Genomic DNA, 11,080 nt, shown 5'->3' with positions numbered 1-11,080 from the left:
CTAGGGAAAGAAAAAAGATAGGAGAAAATCAGGAAAACTGGGCAAGAAAGAAAAGGCAGAGGATTCTAAAACAGAACCAGTGGGGTTCTTGGAAGATAACTATTTCAAACCTGGCTGCACGACCTGGCATCACCTGGAGGATTGCTAGAAGTAAAAATTTCCAAGTACTCAATTCCCAGTTCTATACGTGGGCAACTGGCCCCAGTAATCTGTATATGTAACAATTATCCTAAGTGAGTCAGTAGCACCAGTTCACAGACCAGATGTGTAAAACTACACTAATCCATCCCCTTCATTCTGCAGGTTTGAGAGCTGAGGGACAGAAGGGGAAAGTGACCAGCCCAAGGACACACAAGAGTCAATGCTTCAGACTCACGTTTCCAGCTCACAGTCAGATGACTTGAAAATCATTTTTCAAAACTTCAGAATGATTTATTTTTGAGTGTGACAGATGCATTTTTTAAGTGCACATATGACATATTTTATGGACATGGAGTAAGTACTGCTTTAAGGATGACTTATGTGCCTACTGGAAAACTATATTCTACAAAAGTACAGTATGGAAAATAACAGATCGATTTAGGAGACTAAAGTTGTACAAAGATATACAAAATTGATGCAGGTTTTCATAATTAACAATATTCTCACCCTCCGATTGCCTCTGACCTACATCTGACCTACCTGCTACCTCTGACCACCTCCGTCCTAGGGGAGGAGATGGTAGGACAGAAAACTTTATTAATTAATCAAGTTATTTCAATATACTCATTCCCAGACTGTGAGGAAGAGAAGGGGAAAGCCACAAACAGATGCTTTAGGAGCTGGCTAAAGCCTTGTCTACTCACAGCATCTTCCTCTACCCAGAGTGATGTCCCTGGTCACTGAAAAAGTGTTGAGCCTCCCGGTGCTGACTTCTCTGCACTGAACTCAATCCCCCTGCCCTACTAGACCATCAGAAAGATCTTCTCTTCATCCCAGCTTGAGGTTCTTTCCACGGGGCTAAATGGAGGACTCAGGCAAAGGGCAGAGAAACAGAGGGGCTCTGCAGCATGAGGTAAGGCTGGCCCCTCCGTGGGGCTCCAGCGAGCTGCTCACCAGCCACCTCCATCAGCTCCCCTCTCCTTTCTGGTTCACTGTCGTTTGCCCGTATCTGCCTATTTGAGAACTCGCAGCAAACTCTACCTGCTCTTCTTCCTCTCCTTCTTGGCCATCTCCCTGGTGGTCCTGGTGAAAGGAATTCCAATCCTATTCACCTTCTAAGGCTCACCTACCAGATTAGCCACCTCCGAGGCAGAGCTGATCTTTCCTCGTCCACTTGCAGGCTGAAGGCTCCAAGGCTGGTAAGAGAGCCCAGAAGCAGGGGTCAGAGAAGTAGGAAGGAGAGACTCAGGAGAGCTCAGCATTCAAGGAGCCGGATGTAGAAAGGGTTCTGAGGAGGGGCTCATCAGCAGTGCTGAGAGAAGAGGCAGCCTCAGACAGGCTGCAGGTGAGGTTTGGCTTCACCGGGCACTGGCCTCCCCAGCCTGCTCTGCCACTGGGCCAAGTCCCACTCTTTTTTCTCTCTCACATTTTTCTCATCTGTAAGTGAAGAAATTGAACTAGCTTGTGTCCATGGTTCTCATTTCTGATTCTGATCCAGTTTCTGAGTCTGAAATTCCAGATTTTCATTTTTCTCCCCTTTGGCATTGTATACAAATGAGTAAGATTGACACTAGGATTTAATAATTAATGTTTATAATCCAGGATCACAGATTCTGAAATCTTAGAGCTAGAAGAGATTGAGCAATCCATTTCTCTCTTTCCTACTGATTTGATGACAAGCAAAAGAAAGCCCAGAGAGGGACTGCAAGTTCAGTGAGGGCAGGAACTGTCGGTCTTATTCTCTGCGACATGCCTGGCGCATTTTCAAAAATACATGTTGAATAAATGAATGAACAAACGACCCCCCTCCTCTGAGATGATGCAGCCGGGGGCAGAGGAAACATCCTCACCACTTGCTTGGAGGGAGGAGCAGGATAAGGTGGGAGCCTCTGACTGCTTCTGGCCCTGAAGGTACCATGCTCTCCAGCTGGAGAGCCAGAACAGAGCCAGGAACAGATTCTCAAGGCTGGCAGTGCCAGCGGCGGCTGGCCACAAAGTGGGCTTCTGCTCGAGTCCTCCGTGCTGTGCATAATGAATCACGATGTGTCAATTACTGCATTCTGTTAACAAGCTCGCGTCTGCCTGTGCATTGCCAATGAGCGCCCTGCAATTTGCCACAGATCTGCAGTTAATATGTGGCAGAGCAAGTGGGACAGAGCATTTTGAGACACCCCAGGTCCAGGGAAATCAGGTGGCTGGTTTGTTTTTGGCAGCTGCTGGCTTCGATGATTGGGCAGCAGCATGGAGAAATGTGCTTTCTCCTCTCTAGGGAAGAGGTCGGTATACCCTTTCCTGTCCTGGAAGGAATAGGTTGTCTGACTCAGGTAAATCCAGCTAGAGAAAGACATTTCTGTGCTGTTTTCTCTGAAGTGACAAAATAAAATGGGGCAGAAGTAGAATGGTAATTAAAAAAATCACCTCCAGCATGGTTTGATGCACTGGTCATTTGGTCATCAGCTTTGAAGTCTGACATGGGGATTCAAAATCTGCGTCCACTACACATGAGCTCTATGATCTTCAGTAATTCTCAATTTCTCTGTGACTCAGTTTCTACATCTGTAAAATGGGGATAATAATACCTACTTTGCAGTGGTATTTGCAAGGATTAAATGATAATACATATCAAACCCAGAACAGTAGCTGGTATGTAGTGCGAACACAGTATAAGAACCCCCCATCATATTCCCTGGGGGGATTCTAACCTCCTGAGGAATCCTGGGGCCGGGACCCTAGGCAAAGCCAGACAAGAACCTCTGTCTTAGATGTGTGTGTGTGTGTTTTCCCTGGAGTGGCTCCACAGTGACGACTGCAGTCATGTGAGGATGCCAGGTCGGCCTTCCTCACCTCCACACCGGCTGTGTGAGAGATGAACAAGCCTCCCGGTGAGAGGGGAGGCTGCTCGTTTCTCAGGCAGCACCGCTGCAGCCCCTGACCTACTTTCTTACTAAAAATAGCCCCTCTTAGGTCACTGCCGCAAATTGAATTCCGCTGCTTCACTGCGCCCGGTAGGCAGGTGGGTGGGTGTCAGAGCACATTTGGTGAGCAGGAGCCCCCGCTTATGTGGCGCATGGCTGCCCAAGTCTGCTAATCCCACACGTCTGCACAGAGGACAGGGGCTCCAGGGCCCACCCCACTGCACCCGGCCTCTCCTCTCCACACACAGCAGGCTACACCTGGCCCTGCCGACAGGGGAGGCAGAGAAGGGGCCGGAAGGGAGGTTCTGGTTCCTGGGCTTTCATGTCTGAATAACTGAATTCAAATAGGAGCTCCACTCCCTTCTTGTTATTTAACCTTGGGCCAGACACTGGGCTTCCCAGGTAGCTCAGCTGATAAAGAATCCGCCTGCAATGGAGGAGACCCCAGTTCAATCCCTGGGTCAGGAACTTCCCCTGGAGAAGGGATGTACTACCCACTCCAGTATTTTTGGGCTTCCCTGGTGGCTCAGAAGGTAAAGAATCCACCTGCAATGCAGGAGATCTGGGTTCAATCCCTGGGTTGGGAAGATCCCCTGGAGGAGGGCATAGCAACCCACTGGGCTTCTCTGGTGGCTCAAATGGTAAAGAATCTGCCTGCAATGCAGGAGACCCAGGTTCATTCCCTGAAGAAGGGACTAGCAACCCACTCCAGTATTCTTGCCTGGAGAATGCCATGCACAGAGGAGCTAGGAGGCTATAGTCCATGGGGTGGCAAAGAGTCAGACATGACAAAGTGACTAACACTTTCAGACACTTAACTCCTCTTTCCCTCATCTATGAAAATGGAGATAGTGAAACTGATCTTAAAGCGTTGTTGTACAGATTTTTTTAAAAAAGCAGTCATTGGCCCAGAACAGGTGCGCGTAACACAGTCATCACAGTTATTCCTGTTGCCTGGCCTGCTGCTCCACAATGCCTTCATACTGACACTGCTTGCGGCAGGCGCAGCAAGGAACAGGAGGCCCTCCAAGAAGGAGGAAGAATCCAGGCTAAAAGCACCTTAGAGGTACTTAGGTCAAGGGGTCCCACCCGTGACTAAGCATCACAATAACCAAGCGGCTTGTTAACAATACTGATTCCAAGTCTTTGCCCTGAAGACTGCGTTCAGGAAGCTTGTCCAGGGGTGTGGGAATTTGCATTTTAATAACCTTTCCTAGTGATTCTGACGCACTACTAGGTTTGAGAATCTTTGAATTAGGCCAGTCACCTCCTTAAAAATAAATGGATGAATGGATTACTGAGGTTTTTTTCCCCTTCCATTTTGAGCATAACGCAAGGTCATTACAAAATATGCAGAAAACATTGAAAAACAAAAAATAAAAGTAAGAAGTGAAAAATAATCAATACCTATTGCATGCCCATTAAACGCCAGGCCCCCTTCTAAGTACAGAGAATTTGGCCATAAGGCAGTTTTGACTCTCCAGAGATGTCCAGGCTATGCATGGAGGCAGACGACAGAATCAGACACAGAAGACTAATATGATACCCAGGGGTGAGAGGCCCCTTATGCAGTGTACCAGAACAGAGGTGAGGGAACAATTGATTCTTTCTAGGAAGTCGAGGAAAGCTAAAGCTGGACTGGAACGAGAACAGGTGATCATCTGCTGGACAAGGGAGGGAGGGGCATCTCAGGAGGGATGTCAGGACATGCAAACACAAAGAAGAAAGGCATTTGTTAAGAAAACGTCCTAGGGTCACCAAAGTGAGGTCACCCTATATGGTAAACAGTGGTGGCATGGGACACTGGTGTGAATGCCTGGGGCCAGATCGTGAAGAATCCCGGAGGACATCAAGAATGTTGCCTACATCAGGGAGTATGATTTTCCTAGTACTTCATATATGCCTTTTGGTTTTCCTGTTTATGTGTCCAAGGCTGTTATTCTTAGTAAACACAACAAATTAGTTGAGTAGATGGGCCATAAATTTATCTAATCCCAATTGCTAGATGTTTAGGCAACTTCTAATTTTACTAGATTATGAAACACTAGGATCAACATCTTTAATCATAATGACTTTTTCCACATTTAAGATCTGTCCTTAGGAGACAGTTTCAGGATATGAATCAATAAAAGTGAATGGACATCTTCAAGGCTCTTGATAAATAGTTTCAAAGGATTTTCCAAAAGTGGCCCATTTTTCATAAATGAGGAGGTAAAGCCCAGGGAGGTTACATGTCTCTTCCAAGTCACACTGTTGAAAAGAGATGGAACCTAGAGCAATTCTGGAGTCTCCCAACCCCAGGCCCAGGGTTCTTTCTTTATATACATTGTCTTCCTACAGATCAAGGAGGACAGTAAGATTTATTCAGCCAGAGTCTCTGATCACTTCCAGCTAAGGAAGTGGCTTTAGATTAGCAATGTATATGGGTAGAAGATGAGAGTAACATGTGTGTGTTTACATGCACATGTGAGCCTCTACATATGAGCTTTTCTCCCCTAAGCTCCCCGTATAGTTTCCACTTCAGTCAAGTCAAGCATATCTTACACTGTCTTACCTTCTTACCTTTGACCCTACATGAAATGTGTCCTGTTCTCCTAGTCAAATTCTATGCATATTTTAAGACAGACCTACATGATCCAAAAAGAATTTCCAGACTATGAGCATTTACTATCATAACATCCATATATGATACTATATTGCTTTGCAGTACCTCTTGTATTGATGGTGACCTCTGTCACATCTGACCTCTTATACTAAAATTATTTAAGTTTACCTATGAATAAAAATCTCAAAGGCATCTGTTATTAGAAAGAGATAAAACAAAAAAACCCACCCTCCTAAAGCTAATGAGAATATATTTACTCCAAAAAGGTACTTCTAGAGTTTGATGGGCTCAAAGACAGTTCAATCCATTCCCTCTGACCTTCCACATCACACCAACGGATATCTTGGTAGAATAGAAACAGTGCTGGACTAGGAGACAGAATGTTTCCATGTGCTACGGTTGGAGAATAAAATGGCAACCCACTCCAGTATTCCTGTCTGGAGAATCCCATGGGGAGAGGAGCCTGGCAAGCTATAGTTCATAGGGTTGCAAAAGAGTCGGACATGACTTAGCGACTAAACAACAACAAAATGTGCTAAGGACCTACTCTGACCAGGCACAATACCAGCTACTTTATATGCATTACACACTTAGAATAACCTTAAAATAATTCCAGCAAGGGCACTATTATTCTCCCTGTTTTTACAGATGAGAAATGTTGGGACCAGAGAGACTGAGTAACTTGCTCAAGGTCAATACCATTAGTAAGTGTCAAAACTGAGATTTAAACCCAGGTATGTCTGACTCAAAAATCTGATTGTTGGTTTTGGTGTTTTGTGTTTTTTTTTTTTTTCCTGCTTTACTGCTCTGTCTTGGCAAATGTCACTTCAGTTCTAGCTCTGCTAATCTCAAGCTAGATGGACCCTGATGAAGCCTTCCCGCTGAGCCCTAGTTTGCTCACGTGTGAGATGGGGATAATTATGTCCCCATCCTGCCCCTCACTCCCACCCAGCACACCCAGGGCTGCTGCCATGATTAAATCATACAGTGAGTGTAGCTGACCTACACAGATGCACAGATTGCTATTAGAGTCCTGAACATCACGACGGCCATTGTGATGATGCCTGGAGACCCTGCCAAGATTCTCTGTCATTTAAGGAGGATTTAATTGCGCTCACTAGACAGCCTCTTCTATCAATAGCATCAGAAAGTGGATGGCTGCAATGCATTTCAAAATCATCTTCAACAATGACTGAAGCCAAGGGGTTAATACTCATAGAAAATTCATTAACCAGAACACTGCACCCCAGAGCACTCTGGGGAATCGTGGTCTCCCAGGACATTTTCCTACTCTGTCATTTTAGATGTATGTATTTGTACACAAATGTGTGTGCACCCACACACATCTATCACCAGCAGTCCATCTCTAGGAAGAGGGATTCAGCAGAAGGAAGGTTGAGCTGGGATTCCACCACTACGGGGCCAGTTATAAATGAGTTGGGGGTATTTATTCCAGCTTTCCAGAGGCTTCTGGTAAAATATCAGGAGACCTGGTTTAAGGTTCAGACTCTGCTGCTTAGCAGTTATATAATCTTGGGCTAGATTCTTGACCTCTCAGCCTCATTTCCTTTTACATAAAATAGGGATAATGCCTATCTTAGATACATGAGTTAACCTCCCTGGGCTGCTGTCTCCTCTGCTACAAAACCAATGCCACAGTCACTTTGCGTGACATGCTTACTGTGTCCCTGGCCTATGCTGAGGCTCCACAGGTATTCTTTCACTTGTCTTCACAGCTCTGTGGGATGGGGACTATCTCCCATTGACAGAAATGGTGACCTGCACTCAGAGGACTTCACTAACCTGTCTTAGGTCACAGTGTTAAGCTGCAGAGCTAGGACTCGAACCCTGGTCTCTTTGATTTGAAACCCTGTGCTCTCAGCCACTAAACCACATTCCTGCCCACCAGAGAGGTGCTACCGGGAAGACATGAAACAACATGTGCTGTTACTACTACTCTTAAGTGACGGGTGGCCCGTGGTCTGCACTCCTCTTCTATGTCACATGAGACCGAGGAGGCTCTCTAGAGCTCTGAGCTTGGAGGGACCCTGTGGGGCACTGTACATTGTGAGAACAAGCCCTGCTGGAAAAACATGTACTGCTGTGCTCCCCAAATTCATGAAATCAGCCACACTGTGGACGCGGGCAGGGGTGATGGATGAAATTCCTCCACAGTTTTAAGGTGAAGGATGGTTTGGTGGTGAGAGAACCTAGAGTAAAAACTGGAAGACTGAAGACTAAAGTGAAGCCCTCATGTCCAAGGATCAGCACGGATTTCCCTGAAGCTGACAGTAGATTCCAGTGAGGAGAAAGATGGATTCTGAAGACAGGGGAAGCTGGGCAGCGGCCTCCTCACCCTGATCCTCCGCTGCTCACCCCGAAAAGGAGGAAGGGACATATGCGGAAGACACCACATTCTCAAACCTTAGGCAGGATGTAACTAAAAATAGGACTGTGATTCCAATGTCTATTACTGAGTCCTCTGCCTCTGCACTCTGGAAACCAGATCGTTTCACCCCTCATCAAATCAACCTCCCCAAGGTGCTGGTTCCCACAGCTCAGAGACTCAGGGCAGCAAGAATCATTGAGAGTCTAATGACCAAGTGGTATAGTTGCAGGGCCCCTTACACCCACAATCTCATCTGAACTGTACAACAACCCTGTGAAGCAGGTATTTTCACTCCCATTTTACAGATGAGGAAACTGAGGCCCAGCTGGGCAATAGGACTTGCTCAAGTCACTTGGCTAGTAGGTGACAGTGCTGACTCCAGAGCCCATGCTTTTTCAAATACCTATGCCTGGTACATTTCAAAGTAAGAAGCTGAGCTTCATCTTAGGCTTAGTGAGTGAGGAAAGCAACACTGCCATCCAGCTTGCCTTAGGAAAGGACTCAGCAATGCAGCCATTTGAATGATTCACTCCTATGACTGACAAGAAGACTCCTCTTGGTTATAGCTTCAGCAGCTGCTACACCTTCCTGCCCCCTCCAGCTGGCTCAGGGAGTTGAGATTATTTAAATAAGAATTTTAGTGGCCTCCTGCCTCAAGGCATGATCATCAGAGAACTTTAAGTGATAAAACTGTCATAAATCATACAGTCAGGGTTGGGGACAGTAACAGGCAGAGGACCTTCTGAATAGCAGGGCAGTAGGTACAGATGCAAAGGAATACCTGTCAAAGTTTACAAAAACACTTCCCTAGCAAGTCCTGCATCGGACCATCAGATGTAAGCGTCTCCATTTTACAGATGATGAACCCTAACGAAAAGTTAAGGTCTAAGGTTCAAAGTCAGACAGAGGCTGGGATAGCAACCTAAGTGTCCTAATCCCTACCTAGTGCTTCCTCCAACCCATCTGGCTCCTTAAAGTTGTGAAGACAGAAATCTGTAAGAAGTGTAGGAGGAAGAACCCTGTAGTCTTGTCCTCCTGAATGACAGGACCAGGGAGGGGAGAGTGGCTGTGTCAGTATCAGGCAGAGGCAGCACAGAATCTGAAACTCTGGCCTTGAGAATCGGAACTTTTCTTTCCAAATCCTCCCTTTGTATGAACTTGGGCAAGTTACTTCATCTCTCTTGTAAAATGTGCTTCATGATAGTACCCATCTTATATGATTGCTGTGACAATTAAATATGAGAAAATAAAGCATACATGCCATCTACACCAAGGTAAACCTTGGTGTTCGCTGTCACCATTTTCACCATCATCATTTTGAAGGCGCCCGGCACCTTCATGGCACATAGGAGGTGCTCGGTGAGTGTTCATTCCTTCTTCTTTCCCTTGCTCCCATACCTCCCAGTGCACAACCCTCCATCCATTATCTGCAGACCTGTCAGAGGAGGTCTAGGGTTGGAAGAGTCAAAGGGGGCTTGCTTCTTCCCAGGCAGCCTGCCAGGGCTAGCCTTGCTTTGCGGGGGGGGGGGGGGGGGCACTGAGCTGGCACATGGTCGTTAATCACACCTTTTCTATATGCTCTCAGGTCACAGCCCAGCAATTAGTGACCCCATCCTGGATTTTCCTCAGAAGACAGCTTCCGCAGGTATGGCTCCTACTGAGGCTCTAACTCTTGCAATGGCATCCAGGTAGGCCCCTGCAACAGTTGGCCAAGAAAGCAGTTTCTGCCGTGGGCTAAATCACTGCAGCAGCAGGAATAATCACAGAATGGTCACGCTGATGTAACATTACCAAAGGCACCGTGACAGCATACCCTATAGCCACTTAGCAGAAACATTATCCAAAAACTACTTATGAAGATCTGCTTCACCAAGCTCTCTTTCCAGAAACTCTCTGGCCTCTCCACAGAGCTAAACGTCTTCCTGCCAATCTCCTACCACGAACGTCTATTTGGGTGTTTCACAGGCATCTCACAGTTGTGTATGATATGCGTGCACACCCAGCTGTGTCTGACTCTTTGCAACCCCATGGACTATAGCCCACCGGGCTCCTCTGTACATGCAATTATTCCAGCAAGAATACTGGAATCAGTTGCCATTTCCTCCTCCAGGGAATCTTTCTGACCCAGGGATCAAACCTGCACCTCTGGCATTGGCAGGCAGCCACCTGAGAAGCCCATCTCACACTTGGTTATGTTAAAAACAAATAAAGCCATCACCTTGCTTAAGCCTACTCTTTTCTATGTATATCCCTCACCGGTCAATGACAACACATCCACCCAGTCTGGCCAGCAGAAACCTCAGTACCATCCCTGATCCTGCTCATTCTTCTTCTTTTCTCAACCCTGTTCGTAGCAGGTCACTTAGTCCCAACAAGCTGAGCCCGGCCTTTCAAATTGCTTCTGACTTTCTACCTCAGCTACCGCTACTTAAATGCCTTCCCCTGATGTAATGCGCTAGTTTCTCTATTCATCTCTCTGTTTCCAGCTTCTCTCACCTTCAGCTCAGCCTTCCTCCAATGCCCAGAATGATTTTCTTAAAATACAAGCTGGACCCTGTGATGGTTGGTTCTATGTGTCAACCTGTACCCAGTTAATCAATCAAATACTAATCTAAGTACTTGATGTGAAGCTATTTTGTAGTTGTGATTAACCTCTATAATTAGCTGATTTTATGTAACAGAGATTATTCTAGATAATCTGGGTGGGTCTGAGTCAGTCAGTTGACAGTCCTAAGAAGAGAACTGGGGTTTCCCCGAGGCAGAAGTTCTGCCTGTTGCTGGAGCAACAGCTTGCCCTTCCTGAAGATTTTCCCTCTGGGTTTCAGACTTGCCTCTCCATCCTCCTGTTGTGTAAGCGGACTCTGTGCATTAAATCTCTTAACTGTATGTCTCTTACTGGGTTTGATTCTCTGGTTGATCCAGCAGAGGGATCTTGTCTCTGAAGCAAAATCCTTACTTGGATAGAACCTACTAGACTAGCGAAAATTGCCAGCTCCTGGTTTGGGCAGGATGTGGAGCTGTGGAAATTTT

The 11,080-nt window shown here is 46.4% G+C and overlaps 1 protein-coding gene across 4 annotated transcripts in view; it reads right to left on the bottom strand.

Annotated features, from left to right (window-relative positions):
* The window catches only part of SERGEF (secretion regulating guanine nucleotide exchange factor), a 256,873-nt gene that overhangs the window by 62,724 nt on the left and 183,069 nt on the right, over window positions 1–11,080 (bottom strand). The window lies entirely within an intron of this gene.

The sequence above is a fragment of the Ovis aries genome, chromosome 15 (assembly GCF_016772045.2).
Source record: "Ovis aries strain OAR_USU_Benz2616 breed Rambouillet chromosome 15, ARS-UI_Ramb_v3.0, whole genome shotgun sequence".
Lineage (NCBI taxonomy): Eukaryota > Metazoa > Chordata > Mammalia > Artiodactyla > Bovidae > Ovis > Ovis aries.
The sequence above is the reverse complement of the archived record's forward strand: the minus strand, read 5'-3'. Positions and strand labels throughout refer to the sequence as shown.